This window comes from Eublepharis macularius, chromosome 7 (genome assembly GCF_028583425.1).
Source record: "Eublepharis macularius isolate TG4126 chromosome 7, MPM_Emac_v1.0, whole genome shotgun sequence".
NCBI classification, from domain to species: Eukaryota; Metazoa; Chordata; class Lepidosauria; order Squamata; family Eublepharidae; genus Eublepharis; species Eublepharis macularius.
Genome location: NC_072796.1, coordinates 133,860,959 through 133,870,068, shown reverse-complemented (window position 1 = coordinate 133,870,068; position 9,110 = coordinate 133,860,959).

Sequence of the window (9,110 nt, the reverse complement as noted above, 5' to 3'; positions counted from 1 at the left end):
GAGGTGTCGGATCCTCATCTGCGGACACAGTATGGTTTTTTGGGCTGCGCATCAGGCCAAGAGGACCCCGTGGGGGTCTCAGCTTGGCCTTAGTCGTTGGGCCCAGGTTGAGTGGCAGGGCCGTCGGGGCCTGCGTTGGCCGGGCCTGTTGCCGCTCCTGTTTGAGGGACGGTGTTCCCCGCCGCCGGACTTCTTAGTTATCCACCTAGGTGGCAACGACTTGGGATGGGTTAAAGGCAAGGCCCTTACTATGCAGGCACAGGCTGACTTAAAGTTCATTGCTCAGCAATGGCCTGGGGTCCTCATCATCTGGTCTGCCATCCTCCCACGCCGTGTTTGGCGGGAGGCCTTGGATCACGACGCTGTAGAGCGTGCCAGGCGCAAGGCCAATAAGGCCATGTTTAAAGCGCTGTGTGCTGGGCTGGGTATTTATTTGCCCCATCCGCGGATTCGTGACACTTATGCCAACCTCTACAGAGGTGATGGCATTCACCTGTCTGTCAAGGGTAATGAAATATTTCTGACCGATTTACGGCAAGGGTTGTTGCTTTCCCTGCAGGAGATGTGGGGCGTCAGGGCCTAAGCAGAGGCTTGGCCCTGTCGGTGGCAGGTTAGTTGGGGTAGGCAGAGCGGGCCGGTGGGCACCCGGTGGCATTTCCCCATTGGTGGGGAATGGGGGCCTGTTTCGGATCAGCGGCGGGCTTTACGGCTGCCAGCAGAGAGGGCAGGCTGCCCTGGGACCCCCTGGAAAAGGCTTTCCCTCGGGCTTTACGGCTGGGGTGCATGGTGCTTTAAAGGGGGGAACCATTCGCCTGGCCGGCTGGGTTACAGCCATGCATGCATGGCTCGCACCTGGGGCAGGGGGTGCTCGCCCATGCAGTTCGAGGAGCAGGTCTGGTTGACCCCTCGCTCTAACTGTACCGCTAGTTGACCCTTGCCGTTATTATGCTGCTTAGGTTATTTGATTATAAATAAATCGGTCAGAAATGGCCCTGTTTCACCCAAGCTTTGTGTCCGTCTCTTTGTTCCTAATGGGAGGGCAAATCGGCACCCCCCGGGGGCGCGCTTGCGCGCTTACCCGGGTGCCGTGCTTTGCCCTTGCGCTGGGAGGAAGAGGCGGACCTCCCTGGACATCCGGGGCTAAGGGGAGGCGTGGCCGGCTGCTTTAAGCCGGCCCCTGCCTCTTTCTCGTGTCGCAGTTGCTTTTGCAAGCTTGTCCCTCCCTCCACTCCCCCTTTTTCAGCAGTACAGGTTTTTCCCGGTCACCGGTTTCGGGGCCAGGTAGGAATTTTTTCGCCCCTCACCTGTTTGGCTGTTGGTGTGGGGTGTTTTTCGCCTACCTTGTACTGCTGGGATTTAGGTATATGTAGTTATAGTTGGCAGGTTAGTTGGGGTAGGCAGAGCGGGCCGGTGGGCACCCGGTGGCATTTCCCCATTGGTGGGGAATGGGGGCCTGTTTCGGATCAGCGGCGGGCTTTACGGCTGCCAGCAGAGAGGGCAGGCTGCCCTGGGACCCCCTGGAAAAGGCCTTCCCTCGGGCTTTACGGCTGGGGTGCATGGTGCTTTAAAGGGGGGAACCATTCGCCTGGCCGGCTGGGTTACAGCCATGCATGCATGGCTCGCACCTGGGGCAGGGGGTGCTCGCCCATGCAGTTCGAGGAGCAGGTCTGGTTGACCCCTCGCTCTAACTGTACCGCTAGTTGACCCTTGCCGTTATTATGCTGCTTAGGTTATTTGATTATAAATAAATCGGTCAGAAATGGCCCTGTTTCACCCAAGCTTTGTGTCCGTCTCTTTGTTCCTAATGGGAGGGCAAAGAACATGTTATGATATAGAACAAAGAATAGGAAGCAGAAATTAAGACACACGACTATAAGGGTGGCCATATTAGCTCTAATTCCTTAATGGATTCACTGGGTTGGTTCACTTAGGGCTATTCAGCGTTTTGAACCGAGATCTGGCTTTATTCACATTCAAGCTCCAAGCTCAGTCGGTTACCACTGGTTCACTAACAGTGCATAGCTGATTTTGAAGTAGCAGGGTTTTGGTGTAGTGGTTAAGAGCGCCGGACTCTAATCTGGAGAGCCAGGTTTGATTCCCCACTCCTCCGCTTGAAGCCAGCTGGGTGACTTTTGGTCAGTCACAGCTTTCTCGGAGCTCTCTCAACCTCACTCACTTCACAGGACGATTGTCTTGAGGATAATAACAACATACTTTGTGAGCTGCTCTGAGTGGGCATTAAGTTTTCCTGAAGGGCAGTATGTAAACTGAATTATTATTATTTTCCAAATGTCTTAGGGCCAAGCTACACATGACGAATGACACTTGAACGGCAAGTGGATTGAGTGGAGGGCAAGTGAACAGGGAGAAATACACTTGTTCAAGTGTCATTCGTCATGTGTAGCTTGGCCCTTAGTGGAATTATAGTAGAACCACAGTATTCCAAGTGTTAGAATATCTATATCTAATACAAAAAAATTATCTGCTGAATTAGGATACCAACTTGGGCTACTCTAATATGACACTGTTGTAAGTGGGACCAGAGGATTGCTGTGCAAATCACATTTAAAAAATGTTCTCTAGGAAAAGTTCTGGTGGGACATTTGCTCCTCCCAGCAACCTGGACTGGTTCAGCCCCGGGGCTAGAAAGACAACATTCAGCCCTGGTGAGCTGCACACAGCCCAAGTAAAACAGCACCTAGCCCAGGTGAGCTGCACGTTGCTTGATGCTTGATGCAAACCTGCTGTGCAGAAGGATGTGTCCAACTTGACAGAGTTACACATAGCATATGGACAGAGGTACCTGGCAGAGCCGCACAAGGTAAGATGCACATAACACCATTCTTATGCAAGCTGCATTGGTTGCCAGTGGAGTACCAGATTAGATTTAAGGTTCTGGTATTGACCTATAAGGCCCTGTGCAGACTGGGACCAGCGTATCCATGGAACCATCTCTCCCCAGAGGACACTCCCCAGAGGACACTCCGATCAGGGGACAAACAGCTGTTGGTGGTCCCTGGCCCCAAAGAGGCCCGCCTAGCCTTGACTAGAGCCAGGGCCTTTTCAGTCTTGGCTCCCACCTGGTGGAACGCTCTGTCTGCTGAAATCAGGCCCTGGCAGGACCTACTATCCGTCCACTGGCCCTGCAAGACAGAGCTGTTTTGCCAGGCATATAACAACAACAACAACAACATTCAGTTTATATACCGCCCTTCAGGACAACTTAATGCCCACTCAGAGCAGTTTACAAAGTATGTTACTATTATCCCCACAACAAAACACCCTGTGAGGTGGGTGGGCCTCCGCCAGCCTGAAAAAAGGGGTGTATAAAATCTTAACCCTCCCTGTGAAGGCTGTCCACCATCCTGTTTTAAATGTGTATTAATACACTGTTGTTTTAATGCAGATTAATTTTATTGTATTTTAATATGTTGTTATCCGCCCTGAGCCCACTTGCGGGGAAGGCGGAATAGAAATTTGAAATAAATAAATAAATAAAATAAGGTATGGAATTGGCCAACTGGTAAACTGAATCCTTTTCCTTCCCATCTTCCTTGGCGGGGGGAGGAGGCAGAACTGTTTTCTAGAATTGTTTTATTCTCCCAGTTTACCCCTGCTTCAGAGAGAAGAGGTTCAACATAGCTTAAGATATTAACATCTCTGAATCGAAGTGTCATACACTGAATAAGTTGCTGGTAATGAACTCCTGGAGTTCAGTACACCTGACTGTATATCTTCTTGCTCACGATGGATTATGATATATGGTAGCCTCAAGCTGTACTTTTGTTGCCTATTAATACATTAATGCAAGAGTATTAATTTGCGTGTTTATTCCAAGACAGGAAGTCTAATGGATTTATGTAGGCCCGTAACAAATGACGATAATTCACTTTTCTGGACTCCGTGCTTGATACCGAGATAGATTTCAAGAGGGTAATTCTACCTTAAGAAACCTGAAGTAATTTGCAAACGGCAGCAATAAGCCTGCAGATATGTGATAACTGCTTCCATATTTCTTACACTGTGGCCAGAGAGACTATTAAAATTTGAACATGACATGGCTTCTGACTGATTGAGTAAATTAGAAAGAGACTAGTGAAGACTCATCAATCAGTTCCAAGTATTCTTTTCTCACCATAAGCAGGACTTCGATTTAGAGGGAGGCTGTGAACTTTGAACAGGAAACTCTGGCACTGTCCCATGTTTGGAAGTCACTCCTCACAGACATGAACCAGACCTCAAATGGGCTAAATTAGAAATCTGGATATTTTAATCTAGACATGGGCATGAACAGGGAAAAAAATGAACATGGTGTTTGTTGTTCGTTGCCATCCACAAACAACGGACATTGACAAACATGATCCTGTTCACAAACATGTTCGTTGTTCGTTGTTTGTGGGGGCCAGCAGGCTCTCCTCCAGCCATTAAGATCCCTACTGCACCACTCCCAGAAACCTGACCTGAGCAGGCGGCAGGAAATGTACCAATAATAAATAATAGCTTGGCCCTAGACCCTGGCAGCAGCCCTAGATCCCTATCCCACCACACACAAAGAAAATTCAAGCTCCAATGCACTCACCCTGTCTCTAACAGCAGCTCTCTCTCCTTGAAAGCCAAAGCTGGGAGCCCCCCCCTTCCCCCTGGTCTTTTCCTCTTGTAACAAATTTGGAGCTCCAGTCCACACTTGGAAGGAAGACCTGCCTATCAAGCTAAACTGGGATTCGAGTGGGGTTTCCAGGGCAACAGCAGGAGTTCAGACAGAGTTCCGAAAATCCCTGCCTAAGGGCCAAGCTACACATGACGAATGACACTTGAACGGCAAGTGTATTTCTCCCTGTTCACTTGCCCTCCACTCAATCCACTTGCCGTTCAAGTGTCATTCGTCATGTGTAGCTTGGCCCTGAGTTGCCAAGGGAATTGATTGCAGGTGCCAGACTGTCTGGCTTGATTAACAGCAATGAACAGCAATGAACGAGGCTTGTAATGACTACCTGTTTGTTTAGAATGGGGCCTCACGAATAACTTGTTCACGAACTGCAGATTGGGCTGTTTGTGGGGTTTTTTTTAGTTCGTATTGCTGTTCGTGCCCATCTCTACTTTAATTCAATCATGACCCAGCTTTGGTGCTTATTTCAAAAGTTACAAAAAGGCATTTCTCTGTGTATCAAATATTAAAGTATAAAGCCACATTCACATGTTACATTGAACATTCATAAAATTGATTTTTCTTTATACAGGGGTTGAGCAATTCTCACATTACCATTAATGTTAAAAGATGTCTCTTGCTCAGGCTTTAGGACTGCCAGCAGAGAAGATGGAAGGCAACAACCATAGAGTCACTTAGATAGATAGGCTGCTATCAGTCTCCTTCCTGCCAGGGGAACTTCCTTCCTTCCCTTCTCTCCCCCTCCTCTCTCTCTCTCCTTCCTTGCATGCACCAGGTGAGGCAGCATGGTGTCTCCTCCTGAAAGAGATGGCTTACTTTTAATGTAAAGCCATCCTAGCTAGTTAGATCAGTTACTAGTTCTTTCTCTCCACTAAACTCATGTAAATATATTTCTTTCGATAAATAAATAGTTTTTGGTTCTCTAACTTGGATGAGAACTTTCTACATGCAGTTTGTTTAGTCAATGTGCCTTAACTAAAACCCAATCGTTAACACATAAACAGCTGAAAAGTGATGTGGAGAAATGTATTTTAATTTGTAGGTCTGGGCTATGCAAAACATCCACATTTACTTTTTAAAAGTGTTTTCTCTCTCTGCTAGCAGAGGACAAACAGGAGGGAGGAAGTCAGTTGCTCTCAAAGCCTTGACCACATACTGACCATCAGCACTTTAGAAATGATAATGGAGTTCACGGCTGGAGATAATGAAACAGAGGACTCACACCTTGATGGGACACTGAGAGCTAAACTACACAGTGACACCTAGCACATGTTCTTTACATGCTGGATTTCACAATTTTACCTGGGAACTGTAGTTTTGAAAGAGCCACTCAGATCAGATTGCTGTGAAGAGAGAAGGATTCCCTCACTGTTTTTGCTAAATAAAGAATTGGGAGGGAGGGTTGAAAAAGAAAAAAATGTTTTGGCTTCTGCCCATAACTCCTTAGTTGCTCAAGTACACAGTCTCTCCCCTCTCCCTCTTTATTTTAAGACCTGGAAGATTCCACCCAGAGTGGGGGTTGGGCAGGGAGAGACTATGTAGTTCAGCAACTAAGGTGTTAAAGACACTCCCCAAAAACTTCTTTTCTTTTTCACCCCTCCCTCCCAACTCTTTGTTTTACAAAATCAGTGAGGGAATTGTTCTCTTTCCACAGTGATCTGATCCGAGCAGCTCTTTTAAAACTACAGTTCCTATGTCAAATTGCAAAACTCGGCACTTAAAGAACACGTGCCAGATGTCACTTGTAGTTCCACTCTGAGAGGTGGGGGTGAAGATAGGCTAGAATGTATCTCCATGGTGATTTCAGGAAAGGGTTTTTTGACCCATGAGGAGGAGAAGGAAAACAGAGATGATAAAATCCCTTGATACAAAGGAGAAGGTCCATTTTGGCTGATTCCATTTGGGAAAAAGAGCTCTCACATCTGAGCTCCAGATGGAAGGTATCATTGCCATGCAGAGGAGCAAGATTTGGTTCAACTGACAAAGGGATCTTTGACTCTTGAAAGTTCATACCTTGGCAATTTAGTTGGTCTTTAAGGTGCTGCTAGACACAAATCTTGCTCTTCTACCACAGACCAGCATAACTACCCACCTGAAACTATTGCTATGTGGAAAGGACAAAGGGCCGGTTGCCTGAACAGAGACACCAAGGTCTTTGGGAAACTTTTAGAACACATTGCCTGTTTGTTTTTGCCTTTGCAATCAGCAACATCTGTTCAAGAAGTGATTGCATGAACTGGTTTTCAGATAATTGCGTTCGTGGGCAGACACCAAAGGCCCACAGAGACACCTAAATAATAAGTCTCAACTCACAAATGAAAACAATCAAACTAGATGCATCTGAGCAGACACAGATATTCAAACCGAAAGGCCTGCAAACAATGCTGAAAATGTCCTCGATACCAGAAGTCCAAAATGTTGAGTTCTGATTCATAGTTTTCATTCAGATTTTGTTCTGGTCCCCCCACCCACACCTGCCAAACCAAATACACTGATTAGATGTTTTGAAATTCCCATTGTGTTCCAGTCCTATTAAAAACCTTCAGCATCACCCACATGGCTGAGTTCAAAATGAATATTGTGATACCAATTAAAGGAGGGGTGGAATTACCCACTGGCTCGACATCCACCTTGTTGTGTCTTTAATCACTGCTTTTGAAAATGCTTCCCTTGCCTGCTGAAGGTCATACATTCAGAAGACTTTATACCTATCCCCTGGTTTTCTGAGTCATGGCTGTAATTGGGCACCACTGATTTGACCAATTATCAGAGGGGGGGGGGGGAATTACAGCTTTTTCACTGTCGGTCTTGTCAATTGCCTACATATCAAACACTACTTTTACGCCCTCCCCCATCCCTCCGAAGAATATCAAAATAAAACAAAGAGGCCACTGGGTGCTCCATCGGTCCATCAGTCTGTGATACTTATAACTCTTCAGAACCTGAAGCTAGAAGTCTCAAAATCAAAATGATGATGGGAGTTGCAGGGTCTAAAATAATGAGAATCAGGACATCCATGCAGGGCACCAAGATCTCATTTGCTTCCCCGCTGAGAGCCAGTTTTGTGTCTGAGAGCCAGTGTGGTGTACTGGTTAATGGCACACGACTCTAATCTGGAGAACCTGGGCTGTTTCCAGATGGCTTACCTGCCTCCGGAACGTTGCGCCATCTTGTGGGGAAAACGTGAAATATCACGTTTTCTCGCACGAGTTTTGCGCGACGTCGCGCAAAACTCGCGCGAGAAAACGCGATATTTTGCGTTATCCCCGCAGGATGGCGCAACGTTCCGGAGGCAGGTAAGCCATCTGGAAACGGCCCTTGTTTGATTCCCCACTCCTCTACTTGAAGCCAGCTGGGTGACCTTGGGTCAGTCACAGCTTCTAGGAGCTCTCTCAGCCACACCCACCTCACAGGGTGATTGTTGTTGTGGGGATAATAATAACATATTTTGTAAACCTCTCTGAGTCGGCATTAAGTTGTCCTGAAGGGCAGTATATAAATCGAATGTTGTTCTTTTTGTTGTTGTTCTTGTCATCGTTGTCATCATCATCATCATCATCATCATCGCTAAGTGGCAGCAGAATCACCAACAACAGCAAGGTCTCACTCGGAGCAGTTTCAAGAAGTCATGGGGCTTCTAGGGTATTTGATATGAAAACGAAGGATTCAAGTTTCCAGGGTGATGAGTATGTTCGAAAAGCCTGGATCACAGCTTTGTGGCCTATCAGGTGCCTGAGAGGGAGGAGTTATTATACAGATCATGTTATGATCCAAGTTGAAGAATTTGGGGAAGGGGGGATCATGCTTACCTTGGAAAGGGGGAAAGCATTCCGCACCACTAAATTTCAGACACCTCTTTGGATCATTATGCAGTTTGGTGGCATCACTGTGTTTCATCTGGAGCTCCGTTCTGTACCATGCATCCTGAACTCTGACATTCCCCAAGTTGGGGCACATTTTCCTGTCCATAGATGTGTATAGGCCCAAGTCCAATCTAGTGTGCTGTAACCTGGATAGTCCAGGTGAGCCTGATCTTGTTAGATCTCAGAAGCTAAGCAGGGTCAGCCTTGGTGGGTAATTGGAAGGAAGACCTCCAAGGAAGAACAGACTTGCAAAGGCAGGCACTGGCAAACCACCTCTGTTTAATCTCATGATTTGTAAACACCACCAGGGGTCGCCATAAGTCAGCTATGACTTGAGGGCACTCTCCACCACCTAGCTAGTGTGAGTAAGCAGAATGGTGCTCATGTAAAGTAACCTTCCTACCCCATCCCTCTATCTGCAGACTGTATACACCCTTAACACAATGCCCCTAAGGGTCAATGGACTCACAGAACCAAGTCTGGGGGTAGCCAATGTTCAGGTGAGGTGTGAAGTTCCCCCCAAATTTTGACTGATCGCCAAACTATAGAGATCAGTTCCCCTGGAGAAAATGGCAAATTTG